At 44.6% G+C, this 17,481-nt stretch overlaps 1 protein-coding gene and 1 long non-coding RNA gene across 15 annotated transcripts in view; both read left to right on the top strand.

The window, feature by feature from the left end:
• Positions 1–17,481, top strand: part of ptprub (protein tyrosine phosphatase receptor type Ub) — a 1,307,170-nt gene that overhangs the window by 326,612 nt on the left and 963,077 nt on the right. The gene's annotated exons all lie outside the window — the stretch shown is intronic.
• Positions 1,909–4,575, top strand: LOC139279287 (uncharacterized). The gene is made up of 2 exons (XR_011596435.1): positions 1,909–2,329; positions 3,551–4,575. It is a non-coding gene; the product is annotated as an uncharacterized lncRNA (long non-coding RNA).

Below are 17,481 nucleotides of genomic sequence, written 5' to 3'. Positions count from 1 at the left end.
GTCGGGGTTTAGCTGAAGTCACCCTGGTCTGACCCTTTTCAGTATTGGATATGAGAGATGGGTGCAAGGGGAAAGTGGAGCGAGAGTTTCCAATTGAACCCCCTTCTAACATCAGCCTGCATTGGTTAAATTGTGACTCTGCTCATCTCACTGCCAGGTATGGTTAATGCCAGCTGATAAGAGTGAAGGTATTGTAATAAAGTAGATTTTTGCCTGAAATAGTTGCCCTTTTTATCAGCTTATTGTTGATTTGCACTGATTGTGCTGCAAGATTTTTAAATCCATTTTTTAATGCAGAGCTCTCCCAGACACCTTCCTGTCTGCATGTGTTAGTCTGTCACTGCGTAGTTGTCTGTGTGTGTTTATATGCATATTTGTGTTTCTGTCCACAGTAATTGTGATTTTTTTAAAAAAAGGAACTGGTCCCCCTCAATTTTCTTCCCCTGTCCTCAGGAGGTTGACTCATTGCTGGGTTATGGTTCCATAGATGTTAGGCCCAGTACCCTACAGTACCTCTTCCAAATGACTTCTCAGCCATGACTCAGTTGGTAGCACTCTTGCTTCTGAGTCAGAATGTTGTGAGTTCACTCCACTCCAGACACTTGAGCACAAAATCTAGGCTGACACTCCAGTGAGGGAGTGCTGCTGCATTGTTGGCGGTGCTGTCTTTTGGATGAAATGTTAAACCGAGCCCCTGTCTGTCCTCTCGGGTGGACACAAACGATCCCATGACATTATTTTGAAGACTTCTCCCTGGTGTGCTGGCCAATTTTTATTCTTCAACCAATACCTAAAAATAGGTTATCTGGTAAATATCACATTGCTGTTTGTAGGAAATTGGCTGTTGTGTTTCTGACATTACAACAGTGACTACACTTCAAACAAGTACTTCATTGGCTGTAAAGCTTTTTGGAATGTCCTGAGGTCATGAAAGACACTATATAAATGCAGGTTTGTTCTTTATGTATGAACTTATCCAGTGAGTCGTAGCAGTTGAGTTGGAGACTGTCGTCAGCTGATGTGTACATATGTAGGTGCAAACAACCATTGACTATCTTTCCAGCAGGAATCAATAGAATGGTGCAGGCACAATGACAGATTTTTATCCCCTTCTTTGGCCAAGGGAGCCAAGGTTAATTGTGCCAGCCCAACTGAGATCAGTTAACAGACTTCAAATTGAGCCAGGCATCTGCGTTGCTTAATTATCATGTCACAGAGTGCGCACCCCCACAAACCAGTAGATTCCAAACTGGGGGCGGAAGGGGTGGGCATTACGAGGTTATCAGAGGGGCATGAAGACACCTGGGTTTTGTCCCTCAAATTTCAAGATTACCAGTGCGTAGTACCAATGAATTATGTGCTCTCACCACTTCAGCAGCCCCTAGTTGTCACGTGCTTATATAGAAATTTAGAATCATATTTACAGCATGGAAGGTTGCCATTTCGGCCTATCATGTCTGCACCCACATTAACTGATATAACTGATGTAAGTGTGACATTTGCTGTTTGAATGAAGGGCATGTTTTTTTTGAACTTGTGGATGTTGATCCTGGGGAAGGGACAAGTAAACCGGGCAAAAGAAAAATAGGAAATACAATCCGTCCTACTTATACTTGGGTTTCACATTTACTGATTCCAAACCGCAGCATGTTTCTTTCTTAGGAATGGTATGGGGAGGGTGTGCAAGGGATATCAATCTCCAAAAGGGTGATGCAGCAAAATACGTTTGGGAACCTCTGTACTTAAATGTCTCTGATTTGATGTGAAATCATGGGGCTCCTGGTACTGTGGAATCTGGCCACTTTTCATTTCTGAATGACCCTCTCCACGTGAGCAAGTTGTACAAGTGTTTCTTTTTCAACCAAGGCATTCTGGGTGTAAATTCCCCTGTTGCTTTAAAAAGTTCCAACGTGAGTATTCCCCATTGAGCAAATCCCCATCACGATAATTGGCCTCTTATGTTTACCGAGCTGGTAAACTGGCACCACCAATTGCCAGGAATTTAAGAGGAGTTCGGTATGAACCTGTCCAGGGACTGGAAAAGGAAAAGTAATTGTCTGGAGGAAAATTATATCACCTGTTCCAACGATATGGGGTGGCGTTATCCGCACCTCCAGAGGTAGTTACACTACTTCATGTATCATCTGCTAACAACTCTAAGGTTTCGGATGGACGTGCTGAGGGATCAACACTTTTCTATTTTAATTTTGGACGTATGCCGAGGAAATAGATTTTGCTCTGCTTCTCACGTGGCTGATGAAAATACCAAAATCAATCGTTAATTGAATTTGAATTTCCGAGGTTAGCTTGCAGTTGTGGAGAAGAACAGGTGATTGATAATTTCTGTCAGCTGAATGGAAGTTGAAATTATGGACCATTTTCTTTTCACCTTTAATGTCCGAATGTCTATTATTTGTTGTGCTTTCTGTATTAGCAGAAGTTCTCTTATCTGCATCAAGTACTCCATGGTGGGCAAAGCGTCTCTGCCTTCCTGTCATACTTGAATTTGGGTTTCATTGCTTCATTGGGAAGCATCAGATTTGAAGAGCTGAATTTTCCAGCTCGTCCCTCTGACTCCCGCCGGTTGGTAAATTTCTGGATAAATCGAAGTGCCCTCCCCAATTTCCTGCTGAAGGCAATTTCAGCCCTGAAAGGTTTTGCAGTGAAACCCAAATTCAAGCATGCTGAGGCAGTGTAGGGGCGGGCCGATTCCGGAGCGGTGTCCATCACCACGACGCGTCACAACGTCACAACGTCCCTCCTCTTCACTTAAAGGGGAGGGACGCTGGGCCACCAGGGAGGGGTTCGGCCGGGCCAGCAGTGCCGGGCTGCCTTTTGAACCCGCCATGTGAAGCTGTCAGGGATACCGTGGCCGCGCTCCCATGTGGCAAATTCCCCGCCGGGTGGTATGGGGTGCGGCGGAAACCCGTTCCTGCCGCCCCCGGCCCAGGGGCAATTGCGGATGGGTTGGCACCGTCGCTTGCCCATGGACGGAAAGGACTTACTGTCCTGTGGTAACTGGCCTTAAAAGGGGGCAATCCCCCCCCCCCGGCCCTTCATGTCTTGCAGTTCATGCTGTTAGGATATGCATATTAAAGCCTCTGCTAACAGCTGCTGTTGATAAACACATACCAGACCTGTCAAACCTGCTTCCTTTGTGATTTTTGTAAGAAGCTGTAGCCGGTCTCTGACTGTAATGAAGTTAAATGTGGCGATGCTGATATCAGTGGTTTCTCAATCTTTCTTGATGTTTCTCCACAAATCTTCGCGCAAGCAATGATCTGACCTTGACAGTCATGCGCTGCTTGGTTCTACTTACGTTTAGGGTCATGTGTGTAGTGATGGAGAGGACTGTGTTTGAACAGGCAGAGCTGGCTGTGATTTTGCTATAAACCTTTGAATGGATCTGAAGTAGAATCCTCCTGAAAAGATTTAGTTTTAATATATCAAGTTCCTTTCATATGAGTGCATTGAAAACTTGATGCCTCAGTGGGTATGTATGCTTGCTGGTGTGATATTGAACTAAACCAATCTGTTTGTGTGTTTACAGATCTCAGACATGGTGCTTATGTGGGGTTTTACAATTGGCCTCGGTGTCCCCGGTATAGGGAACAAAAGCAAATCAAACAGGGTTCCAACTATTGATGTCTCTTGCTTACCAATCCTGGAAAAAGATCAAGTGAAAACAGGATTGGGCTCGGGTGTAATACCCTCCTCTGTTGACACTCACTTTCAAGCCTCACCCAAGAGGAATGACCACTTGGATGAGGTACCAGATGGCTGCCAATGTCTGAGGAGCCAACTTCAGCAAGAGTCGATGCCTACTGCTGAGGAGTGGTATTAAAACATGGATTACTGTAGACTAACAAAAGATTTGATCATAAGTCTGATATGGCAGAGCCTGATATTGAAACACTCACACCGTCTATTGTTTGAAATGATTATGATTATTGTACAATGCTCCTGGTTTGAACCTCCAGCCTTAATGTGCTGAGGTGTCGAGGGTCATGTGAATTACATAGCATTGCACGCTTAAACAGCATCTTATCATTTTGTGTGCACGAAGATGGATGGAAAGGCAAGTTCCTGATCCATATATGCATTTCAGTGAAATAAATTTTCAATCCACTTTTAATTGGGGCAAGCTACTGTTCAGTCCTGCACGGTGTGTGCTAAAAGCAAACAGTTGCCCACTGATTCTCAGTTCAGCACGGTCACTCCAGTACTGTGTGATACATGTAGGATAGCAGATGGTTGCCGTGCGAGAGTCAGTAGTAATTGAATTGAAGGGAGTTGTGATGACATCATAAACTACAGGGATGAAGCAATTACAGCCTTGTCTCCGCCAGCCATTCTACATTTCCTGTTGGCTGCTTTTTATTCTTTTTGATGTATGCTGTTTAATATTTCCAGCTGGTTCAGAGGTGGTTTCGTTTTAAGTTGTTTACTGATACTGTCAGGCTGCTGTGGAGAAGATTAAAATTGTTGCAGTTGATGATGAAGTTAGAAGGCTAATAAAGATAAGGGTGTTGTCTAACCTGCGGGTGTTGCATCATCTGGCTGGTGTTATAGTAATTACAGGGTTTTTTTTTCTTGGTAACAGAATAGAGGGAACTTTTAGCATCTACTATATGTTATAAATTGTCAAGACAATTTGAACTGATACAGTAAAACCAAGTGTTATTGACCCCTCTTTGACATTGCTGGAAGCAGTAGATGTCTTCCTCGAGTTTTACAATGGCAGATTTCATGAATTTCCTGACCTGTGTGTATTGTTGCAATTGAGGGATATCGGGTGTGTGTTTAAAAACATCTGTTTGATTATACAAATTTGAAACCTATCACTCCCAGATTATTTATGCCCCATTGTAAGATCCTCACCCTGTTATAAACAATCCAGCACTCCCTCGTCGTTGCACCGTGTCGGCTTAGATTATGAGTTCAATTCCTGACATTAGGCTTGAATTCATGATCATCTGATTTTGAGGCAAGGGTAATCCCACTGAGCCAAGCTGACACACAGAAAACATCCCAGGCTCTATACATGTGGAGAAGCAAAAAAAGCAGATAGAAGGAATAATGGAGTGGCAACAAGCCATGATGGGCAAGTTAGCAGAGGTGACCAAAAGCTTGGTTGAAAACCTTCTTAAAATGTATCCCTTCGAAGGTGGAGGGATAAGTGGAAGAGTTTAGGGACGGATTTCCAGAGACGTGTCTGAGGTAGCTGAAACTCTTTTAGGGAAAATATCAATTGCATTCAAATAGCCCGTACAGGGATCGAACCAGTGACCTTAGCATTAGTAGCACCATGCTCTAACCAACTAAGCTAACTGACCACAAAGTGCACTGAAGGGCTCTGCTACGAATAGTGGGGTGGGGAGGAATTTACAAATCAGCACTACTTGCACAGAGTGCCTTTTAATGTAAAAGAAAATGTCCCAAGGTACTTTACAGTAAGGAAGATGAATGCTTATCCAGGAAGGGACAAGTTAAGAGGGGTGACTGAAAGCTTGTTCAAAGAGATGGGGTTTGGGAAGATTTTTAAAGGAAGAGAGAAGTGGAGAAGTTTAGGCAGGGAATTCCAGAGTGAAGAATCTAGGTGGCTGAAGGCTCTGCTGCCAGGGAGAAAGGAGGGGAATGGATACAGATGTTATTGTGGGTTGGGCGGGATTAAAAGGTGAGGACAGCATTTTAAATTTAATGGATTGGTAATGGGCATTCAATGTAGGCTAGCAAGGACAGGAGTGATGAGCAAGCTTGACTTATTTTGCAGGACAGGATACATGTGGCTGAGCTTTAAACAAGTTGACGTTTATGGAAGGCTTGAAGCTGGAAAGCCAGCAAAGAAGACATTGGAGAAATAGAGAATTAGAGAGCTAACAAGGATGTGGATAAGAGTTTCAGCAGCTATGGGGAGAGATGGACAGAGGTGGTCAATAATGCAGAGGTGAAAGTAAGCGGGTCTTGATTATGGATATTATGTGAGGTTTGAAGCTCATTTCTGGGTTGCATAGGATACTATGGTTCTGCACCATGTGGTTCAGCCTGAGTATTTAGCCAGGGAGCAGATGGAATCTATGGTCCGGGATTGGAGTTTGTGGTCGGGGCTTAAAATGATAGCTTCTGTCTTCCTGATGTTCATTTGGAGGAGATTCTGAATCATGCACGATTTGATGTCTGACAACACAGAGGTAGTTGTGGCGTCAAAAAAAAGTGATGGAGAAGTAGAGCTGGGTGTCAACAGCATACAACTGGTAGCTAATCCAGTGTCTGCAGATAATATCACCAAGGGACAGCATGCAGACGAGAAAAAGGAGCGAGGGGCAAGGATGACAATGCAAGGATGGACTCTGAGGGTGACGATGCAGGGGTGAGAAGCCTAACGAGAAATTCATGTTGGAGGTGTTTTGGCTGCGTTCAGCCAGGTAGGTTTGGCGCAATGCAAGGACAGTTCCGCAGAAGCAGAAGACCATTACATGGAAAACCATGTAAAACATTACAGAGTGGTTGAAGAAAGCAAGGTGGGATAACACACACTTGTCACAGAGGATGTCACTTGCACTTTGGCCAGAGTAATCTCAGTGCATACAGACTAGAATGTTTTGAGTTTAACTCCTGGACTGTGCTGAATTAGCTGATTTCAATTGGGTGCTTCAGTGATTTAAAACTAGAATGGGAATAATCGGGCAAGGTTCTTGCTCATGCTCATTATCAAAGTGCATGTGTGTAAATGTCAGAATCGGGCTCGCTTGTGATGTTTCATGTGGTGGAATAGCTTGTACAGATTTGCTATTCAGGTTCATGTGTGAAGAATAGCTCGTTGGGCAGAGCACTGAAGGATGATGGGTTCCTGCAAGAGCTGGCACCTTCAGGAGAGGGGAAAAACCAGAACAGTACAATATTTACACTTGGTTTACAAAGGGATATATTTGCATGGAGGTAATGTTTTCCTCAAAGCAATTTAAAACTCTTGCTTTTGAGTTTTACATATTACTTCAGAAGCAGTTTGTGGAGTAAAGCTTCATTAGTGTGGACTGGCAGCTCATTTGAAACGCCTGACATTACATTTTACTTACAGTTGAGCTTACCATGCAGACCTGCTTCTCTGTCACACACAGTCGGAGTTGTTTGCAGTCAGATGGAATTGTTAATTGATTGCATTCTCAACGCTTTGAGTTTATGAAGAAACACCAAGTCACTTCTGGTCAGTGAATGGAAGAATGCTTTTGAACTCACTGAGGTAAAACAATTTGGCACCTTAAATAAAGCTGATCCGACTTTATTTGGACAGAGAGTTTTTAATTAACACCGTGCACATCTCTGGACCACCCCCCCCCCCCCCCCCCCCACCCGAGCATTGGGAAGCTTATTTTTAATGTCCTGTGAAGAAGACTGAAATAATCCATCCTTAATGTCAGTGTAACTGTATATCATTTTATTATTGGTAATTTCTTAAAAATGCACTTTGCTGATTCTTATCCAGTCAGTTGATGGTCATTGAGAGTTTTTTTTTAATGCAAACATCAGCAATTTATTTTTTAAATAATCACTTATTAGGATTCTAATCATTGCTGTATTTTTTAATCTCCATTTTGTGGGCCATTTACTATCGGGTGTCCAGTGACTTCTGTTAGAATGTGTTGAAGTGTGGACAGGACAGAATCAGGCTTGGGAATGAAGACCAACATGGTCAAGTAGCCTGCGCACACATTGTTTGGGCTCAAACGTCAGGGCACCAGTAGAGGCACTAAAATTGACATCCGTGCCCCTAGGTTAGTGAGGGGGAAAGTTAACTTTGATTTGCTCCTAATTGCTATTCGGATGACCAGGGCCAGCCTTAGGGAAAATGGCACCCTTTCTTTGAATTTAAGTATGTGGTAGTATTAGAAACATAAAAAATAGGTGTAGGAGTAGGCCCTTCGAGCTTGTACCACCATTCAATACGATCATGGCTGATCATTCACCTCAGTACCCCTTTCCTGCTTTCTCTCCATACCCCTTGATCCCTTTAGCTGTAAGGGCCATTTCTAACTCCGTCATGAATATATCCAATGAACTGGCATCAACAACTCTCTGCGGTAGGGGATTCCACATGTTAACAACTCTGTCTGAAGAAGTTTCTCCTTATCTCAGTTCGAAATGGCTTACCCCTTATCCTTAATAACAAATAAGAAACTTTCTTTACCAAGATATTTTGAGCCACATCATGCTCGATAGATAGGATGGCCAGTGAAGATAGTCTGTTGTCTCCCATGGTTGCTTGCAAATATGTTTTTATGAGCGTCAACTTCAAGAAGCTCCATTCGCTGCTCACCGTCAATACGGGCATGGTTAATAGGACCCTGAATGCTATCCATGTGTTTGGGAACTTGCTCTTGAAACTTGAAGTTTGTTCTTCTTGAGGAGCACTACATAGTCCATTGGAAGCAGACTTTAGAGATAGCCAAATTCTTCCCAGATGTCGACATTGTTAATGTGAGACCTTCTTGACCATGGCACACCCCGCCCTGATGAACAGCATTCTGGGAGGCTGCCCACCTGTTGAGCTGATCCTGCAGATGAACCCAGCTGAAAATGTGCCTGCCCCTCAGATGAGGATAGAACGGGACTCAGATGTGATGTACATTTATGGGATTTGCCGACGAACACTCACCATCGAGATTGCTTAGATGAGCTGCAAGGGGGTCAACATATTCAGGAAAAGAGGTGAGCAGGGAGAATATTAGCAAGAAAGTGGGGGAAAAAAAGATTAAAAAGAAAATTTAGAGGAAGTGAAACTCTTGTAGATAATCATCATACTGCTCACCTTGCCCGAAAACCAACCCAAAATGAACAAACAGGCCCAATTATATCTTTTCCCATTGTCGAGCGGAAGACCAAGCTGATCGGGGTAACATTCATTGGTGTTGTAAGATTTGGAAACTACAGATCAGTGACCATTGCATTCTTCCATCATTAAACCCAATGCTTGTCAACACTGGGCAGAATTTATGTCATTAATACTTAGAGAGCATCAAAGGACACACTTTTTTTTTGTTTCTTTTTTGGGCTTGTTTGCTTTTGGGTTAAAGGAATGACCTGGTCTGTGACATAATGTCCTCCGATGCAGAATTTGTCCATACAGCAATGCAATTGTCATTGTTAAGTTCTCCATCTGAGTTCTTTTTGCTGCTGGTTATGGTTGATCAATAATCCTGTATGAAAAGACAAATTGCCAAGTGGTTTAGAAAAATCAGCATAACAGCTGGGGCCTGAAATTCAGTACCGCTGGAAACCTGGTGCTCCCCCCACCTTTTTGTGGCCATTAGCACCAAAATTTTTGAGTGGCTAGGCACCCCATATTCAGCTCAAAGTGAACAAATAGATTCCAGCGCTAATGAACCCTTCCAAAGTGGATTTTTCAGCAGTGTGGCTGTCTTAATTTGAGTGTTACCACCACTCTGAAATTCAGCATGCAGGTAAGGGGTACTAAAAAGGCCAGGGTTGTAGCAAGGCCCTGACGGGGGAAGGAGGTTGGAAGGATGGCTGGTGTAAACGGTGCAAGGAGAGCCAACAGTTTCGCTGATATGGAACTGGTGACAGTGATGGATGGTGTGGAAGAAAGAAGAAGAATGCTGTTTCCTGACATGGGGAGACCTGGCAGACAGGCAGTACATAACGCATGGAGGGAGATTGCAGGGGAGGTGTTTGGCTCCTCCATATATGTGAGGACGCACCCTCACTGGCAAATCTGCACCCGGCCTTTCCAGGGTGGCGATGGGTCGACGCCTCCTAGCGACAGGGATCATCATCCTCCTCCTCCTCAGGTGGTACTGCTGGCTCGACCTCCAACGGTTGTCCCCTCATAATGGCCAGGTTGTGCAGCATGCAGCAGACCTCAATGATTATGGAGACCCGTTGAGAGCTCTGCAAGATGCCACCAGTGCGGTCCAGGCACAGGAATTTCTGCTTAAGGATGCCTATGCACTGCTCGATGATGCACTTGATGGCGCAATGAACATCATTGTATGCATGCTCTGGCGCTGTCCTGGGGTTTCGCAGAGGAGGGAGCAGTCAAGTGGACAGGAGATATCCCTTGTCCCCAAGCAGCCAACCGCAATCCTGATTCGGGCTGGTGAAGACGGGCACACTGGTCTAGCGCAGAATGAACGAATCATGGCTGCTGCCTCCTTTGCCCGCTGCCTGTCTGCACGGTGCTGACAGTGATGCCGCCTTCTGCCGCCCTGCTTCTTACCAGGTGTCGGCCTCCCAACATTCCTCCCATCCTTAGTGTGAACCCTGCCAAGCAGGTCTCTGCAGCCCACAGGACTCCACTGAAGAGTCAGACCTGAAAGTTATACTGGGGTATGTGTAGCACTCAGCAGGTTTAATGGAGCCAAAACAATTAGTAAGACGATATGAAAAGATAAATAATGCGGATGCTGGAAAATGAAATAAAAACACTAATAAGTAATAAAACTATTTACCTACTAAAGGGCCCCAGTGGTGTTGCGTTTGAGCCCTGCATCGAAAACCTCGCGGGGGCACTGCCAGGAAAAGTCTTGCCTTTTCCTCTGAATTTCGCTGTCCTGGTGGCTTTTCAGCGGCCTGCTCACTGCTTCCCTCTCCGCTGGAAACTTACCTTTACATCGGCTTCACCGCACCGTTTCCGGAGGAAGTGCACACCGCTCAAATCCTCCCCGAGCTGAATATGACTCGGGGAGGGAAAATCACCTGACCGCGGTGGCCGATCGATTTTTTTCGATTGGCTGCCCAAGCCCTGCGGTAGCCGTCCCTTCAGGGACGATGAATTTCGGGCCGCTGGCCTCTGTATTTAAGGCGGCATTACCTTGTGCCTAACTAAAAAAAAATATATATATTTTCCTTGGGCTCCTGAAAATTGTACCTTACTTCTGTCAGCTGTGGCTCAGTGGGTAGTACCTCAGAGGTGCCGTCTTTCAGATGAGACATAAACAGAGGCTCCGTCTGCCCTTTCAGGTGGACGTAAAAGATCCCATGGCACTATATCGAGTTATCCCCGGTGTCCTGGCCAATATTTATTCCTCAATCAACATAACAAAAACAGATTATCTGGTCATTATCATATTGCTGTTTGAGGGAGCTTGCTTGCGTGCAAATTGGCTGCTGCGTTTCCTACATTATAACAGTGATTGCGCTCCAAAAAGTACTTCATTTGTTATGTATGAATAAAGAGTCTGACTGGATACTGTGAGCTCAAAGTAAAGTGTGACCGTAGTCTTTTATTGCAGGTCTCCAGAGTGCCTCTCCAGCCTGTGAGGCCTCCATTAAGTACCTGTGCTCCCAAGGGATTGTGGGATCCCTTGGGACTCCAGGGGATGAGCCCTCTGGTGGCTGTACAAGGTATATACAAGTTCACATATATAACATAATTGGCTGTAAAGTGCTTTGTGAGGTCTGGTGGTCATGAACAGCGCGATATAAATCCAAGTCTTGCTTTGTTTTTCTGCCAAATAGTTGACCATATTGAACATGATCAATGTCGCCGATTTAAAAAGGATCCCAACATTTCAGCATAAGGTAGCAAAGCTTAAATAGGTGACAGCACTGATGATCTTTTGAGCCATACATATTGGTGTAATACAGTCTCTATCACTATAATACCCATCTCGGACGCAATGGAATGGAAGCATTACATTACTCCTGGGCTAAGGACCAGGAAAACAAGGCAGGACTGGCACTCTTGAATTTCCCTCTCCTCAACCCAGGAAAGTGTGTACATGTGAAGGACGACTGAGGTCAGGATTGGGCTTGGTCGTGTTGCCCTCGCTCACTATCTAGGCTCACACATGAAGCAGGTCCATTTGGCAGAGAACACAAACAATGACGGACAGAAAAAGACCCTCTGATTCATTGAGTCTGTCCCACACAATTATAGAAACATAGAAATTTACAGCGCAGAAGGAGGCCATTTCGGTCCATCGTGTCTGCGCCGACCGGCAAAGAGCCGCGTGGCCCTCGGTCAGCAGCCCTGAAGGTTGAATCGATGAACAATGGCGGAAAGGTAAAGAGGACCCAGCCCAACCAGTCTGCCTCACAACTGCGACGCCCTTTAAACTAAAACATTCTACATTCTACCCCAACCGGAGCCTCCTGAGAGAGGCAAAAACCAGATTAAAAACCCAGGTCAATTGGCGAAAAACAATTCTGGGAAAATTCTTCTCTGACCCATCCAGGCGATCAAAACTAGTCCAGGAGATCACCCTGGCCGTATTCGATTCCCTGCAGTACTTACCATCATATCTGCGCCAGCCAACAAGAGGTTATCCAGTCTAATCCCACTTACCAGCTCTAGGTCCGTAACCCTGCACCTTTTAAATGTGGTGAGGATTTCTGCATCCAGCACCCTTCCAGGCAATGAGTTCCAGACCCCCACAAGTCTCTGCGTGAAGGAGCTCTCCTACCATTATGATACCTTGTGCATCACAATATAGGGTATTGTAAGAGGTAGAGGCTGACTTCTAGCATATGATGTTTCATGATAATGTATCCCAGTAAGAAGAAAAGGGAAAAAGTGGCAGAGTGGGAATGGAGAGAAGGGCAAAAAACCGTGTAAGCTCTATAATGACATCAGCACAATTCACAAAATAAAACCCCAGCAGCATAAGCGTGTCATTATTGAAACACAATTTAAAAGCGATGTGTTTTTGCAAGTATTTCATTTATCAGATGTGGATTATCTAAGAAAGGGTAGCTTTAATGAAGTTTGGGGAAAATTTTGAATCAAGTAGGTAGCTTTGTTTTTGGTTCTACTTTTACCTTCGCAATGCTGTTTCTGCCTCCTTCCTGGCCCTTTAAAGGTTTTCTGAATCTAAATAATGTGTTGCAAAAGCTTAGTTTGAATAGCAGCCAGGGTAAGCAATTTCAAGTGAGTTTCTCTCCTGCCTCCTTGACAAGAGAAGGCAGCGGCTGCACTGAGATGTGACCTCTGTATTTCACTTGCATTAATACCCACACTGACACAGCAAAATGCACAGAAACCTATTTTCTGTTCATTTGGATTCCTGTAATTTGTTTCCTTTTCATTTAAATGGGAAACGGAGCGCACAGATTTTCTGTTTGCGTATACTCGATTTGTAATCCTTTCACTTTGTTGCTCCTGGCGAGACTCCCTGGAGCTTTTGTGAGTGATTAGAAAGCACAGATAGAAGACATTGGGCCTGATTCATATTGCAGTACAGGAGAAGGAGAATGTTAGTTATTCTTTTTCATGAGTTGCAGTTTTTTGCTTTCCTTCTCCCCTTCCACCAATTTTCTCCCTCCTTTCTCAAAAGTGTAGATTCTTGCTGCGTTATAACAACAGCGTACATTTTTATAAGTTGCCGTTGGGGTAGCAAAGCTTCCCAAATTGCTTAATAGAGGTGCTGACCAGCTTTTGTTACTTCCAGACTCGACAATTCCTATGTTCACCTGGCCGGCCTACTGTCTTCCACCCTCCATAAACTTGAGTTCATCTAAAACTCTGCTGCCCATAAACTAACTTGAACCATGTCCTGTTCACCCATTACCCCTGTGCTCGCTGACCTACATTGGCTATCGGTCCAGCAGCACCTCAAATGTAAAATTTACATCCACATTCAAATCCCTCCCTATCTCTGTAAATCTTTTCCAGCCCTACAACTCTCCAAGAATTTTTTGTTTCTCCAACTCTGGCCTCTTGTGTAAACCCTACTCCCTTTGCTGAATCATTGGCGGCCATGCCTTCAGCGGTGTAAGTCCTCAGCTCTGGACATCCCTCCTTAAACCTCTCCACCTCTTACTTCTCCTTTTCATAGAAACATAGAAAATAGGTGCAGGTGTAGGCCATTCGGCCCTTCGAGCCTGCAATGCCATTCAATGAGTTTATGGCTGAACATGCAACTTCAGTACCCCATTCCTGCTTTCTCACCGTACCTCTTCATCCCCCTAGTAGTAAGGACTACATCTAACTCCTTTTTGAATATATTTAGTGAATTGGCCTCAACTACTTTCTGTGGTAGAGAATTCCACAGGTTCACCGCTCTCTGGGTGAAGAAGTTTCTCCTCATCTCGGTCCTAAATGGCTTACCCCTTATCCTTAGACTGTGACCCCTGGTTCTGGACTTCCCAACATTGGGAACATTCTTCCTGCATCTAACCTGTCTAAACCCATCAGAATTTTAAATGTTTCTATGAGATCCCCTCTCATTCTTCTGAACTCCAGTGAATACAAGCCCAGTTGATCCAGTCTTTCTTGATATGTCAGTCCCTCCATCCCGGGAATCAGTTTGGTGAATCTTCGCTGCATTCCCTCAACAGCAAGAATGTCCTTCCTCAGGTTAGGAGACTAAAACTGTACACAATACTCCAGGTGTGGCCTCACCAAGGTCCTGTACAACTGTAGTAACACTTCCCTGCCCCTGTACTCAAATCCCCTCGCTATGAAGGCTAACATGCCATTTGCTTTCTTAACCGCCTGCTGTACCTGCATGCCAACCTTCAATGACTAATGTACCATGACACCCAGGTCTCGTTGCACCTCCCCTTTTCCTAATCTGTCACCATTCAGATAATAGTCTGTCTCTCTGTTTTTACCACCAAAGTGGATAACCTCACATTTATCCACATTATACTCCATCTGCCATGCATTTGCCCACTCAACTAACCTATCCAAGTCACTATGCATCCTCCTCGCAGCTCACACTGCCACCCACCTTAGTGTCATCCGCAAATTTGGAGATACTACATTTAATCCCCTCGTCTAAATCATTAATGTACAATGTAAACAGCTGGGGCCCCAGCACAGAACCTTGCGGTACCCCACTAGTCACTGCCTGCCATTCTGAAAAGTACCCATTTACTCCTACTCTTTGCTTCCTGTCTGCCAACCAGTTCTCAATCCACGTCAGCACACTACCCCCAATCCCATGAGCTTTAACTTTGCACATTAATCTCTTGTGTGGGACCTTGTCGAAAGCCTTCTGAAAGTCCAAATATACCACATCAAATGGTTCTCCCTTGTCCACTCTACTGGAAACATCCTCAAAAAATTCCAGAAGATTTGTCAAGCATGATTTCCCTTTCACAAATCTATGCTGACTTGGACCTATCATGTCATCTCTTTCCAAATGCGCTGCTATGACATCCTTAATAATTGATTCCATCATTTTGCCCACAACCGATGTCAGGCTGACCGGTCTATAACTCCCTGTTTTCTCTCCCTCCTTTTTTAAAAAGTGGGGTTACATTGGTTACCCTCCACTCCATAGGAACTGATCCAGAGTCTATGGAATGTTGGAAAATGACTGTCAATGCATCCGCTATTTCCAAGGCCACCTCCTTAAGTACTCTGGGATGCAGTCCATCAGGCTCTGGGGATTTATCGGCCTTCAAACCTTAAAACCTATCACTTTGACCAAGCTTTTGGTCACCTGTCCTTATATCTCCTCCTTTGAACATCGAACATAAGAATTAGGAACAGGAGTAGGCCATCTAGCCCCTCGAGCCTGCTCCGCCACCCAACAAGATCACGGCTGATCTGGCCGTGGGCTCAGCTCCACTTACCTGCCCGCTCCCCATAACCCTTAATTCCCTTATTGGTTAACAATCTATTTATCTGTGATTTGAATACATTCAATGAGCTAGCCTCAACTGCTTCCTTGGGCAGAGAATTCCACAGATTCACAACCCTCTGGGAGAAGAAATTCCTTCTCAACTCGGTTTTAATTTGGCTCCCCCGTATTTTGAGGCTGTGCCCCCTAGTTCTGGTCTCCCCGACCAGTGGAAACAACCTCTCTGCCTCGATCTTGTCTATCCCCTTCGTTATTTTAAATGTTTCTATAAGATCACCACTCATCCTTCTGAACTCCAACGAGTAAAGACCCAGTCTACTCAATCTATCATCATAAGGTAACCCCCTCATCTCTGGAATCAGCCTTGTGAATCGTCTCTGTACCCCCTCCAAAGCTAGTATATCCTTCCTTAAGTAAGGTGACCAAAACTGCACGCAGTACTCCAGGTGCAGCCTCACCAATACCCTGTACAGTTGAAGCAGGACCTCCCTGCTTTTGTATTCCATCCCCCTCGCAATGAAGGCCAACATTCCATTCGCCTTCCTGATTACCTGCTGCACCTGCAAACTAACTTTTTGGGATTCATGCACAAGGACCCCCAGGTTGTTGTAATTTCTCCCCATTCAAATAATATTCCCTTTTTTTGTTTTTTTTCCCCAAGGTGGATGACCTCACATTTTCCGACATTGTATTCCATCTGCCAAACCTTAGCCCATTCGCTTAACCTATCTAAATCTCTTTGCAGCCTCTCTGTGTCCTCTACACAACCTGCTTTCCCACTAATCTTTGTGCCATCTGCAAATTTTGTTACACTACACTCTGTCCCCTCTTCCAGGTCATCTATGTATATTGTAAACAGTTGTGGTCCCAGCACCGATCCCTGTGGCACACTACTAACCACCGATTTCCAACCCGAAAAGGACCCATTTATCCCGACTCTCTGCTTTCTGTTAGCCAGCCAATTCTCTATTCATGCTAATACATTTTCTCTGACTCCGCATACCTTTATCTTCTGCAGTAACCTTTTGTGTGGCACTTTATCGAATGCCTTTTGGAAATCTAAATACACCACATCCATCGGTACACCTCTATCCACCATGCTCGTTATGTCCTCAAAGAATTCCAGTAAATTAGTTAAACATGATTTCCCCTTCATGAATCCATGTTGCATATGCTTGATTGCACTATTCCTATCGAGATGTCCTGCTATTTCTTCCTTAACGATAGTTTCAAGCATTTTCCCCACTACAGATGTTAAACTAACCAGCCTATAATTACCTGCCTTTTGTCTGCCCCCTTTTTTAAACAGAGGCGTTACATTAGCTGCTTTCCAATCCGATGGTACCTCCCCAGAGTCCAGAGAATTTTGGTAGATTGTAACGAATGCATCTGCTGTAACTTCCACCAGCTCGGTGTCAATTTTTGTCTGATTCTGCTTCTGTGGAGCATCTTGGGATATTTTACTATTTTAAAGGTGATATATAAATGCAAATGTTGTTGTTGATTGGACATTGAGAGGGACAAAAATTTGCTTGAAAAGACCGGTTTTGAGGAGGCTTGAAGGGCGGTGGAGTGTGTAGAAAGGGCAGAAGAGTTTAGGAAAAGAATTCCAGGGCCATGGTACCAGAAGATTTTACTGCTGATCGTGGAGTGCAGAGTGGGGGTAAAGACTTCAAAGCGGGGACCAAATTAGACAGAGCTGTGGAGAGAAGGTGGAATAAGGCCATTGGGAGATTTGTAAATAAGGACAAGGATTTTAAAATTGATAGGCAGGAGATGAGAAGCTAGTGGAAGACTGCAGTGGTTTGGGTCTGCAGGTAGCTGCCTCCACCTTCTACTTGCTCAAACAACAATTTTTCATGTCTGAACCTCGAATAGAGGAGCATTGGAATACATAAGACTTGAAATACGATCGTGTCCATCTGCTGGTCTC

This window comes from Pristiophorus japonicus, chromosome 14, assembly GCF_044704955.1.
Source record: "Pristiophorus japonicus isolate sPriJap1 chromosome 14, sPriJap1.hap1, whole genome shotgun sequence".
Taxonomy (NCBI): Eukaryota; Metazoa; Chordata; class Chondrichthyes; family Pristiophoridae; genus Pristiophorus; species Pristiophorus japonicus.
Note: the sequence above shows the minus strand (reverse complement) of the source record. Positions and strands in the feature narration are given on the sequence as shown.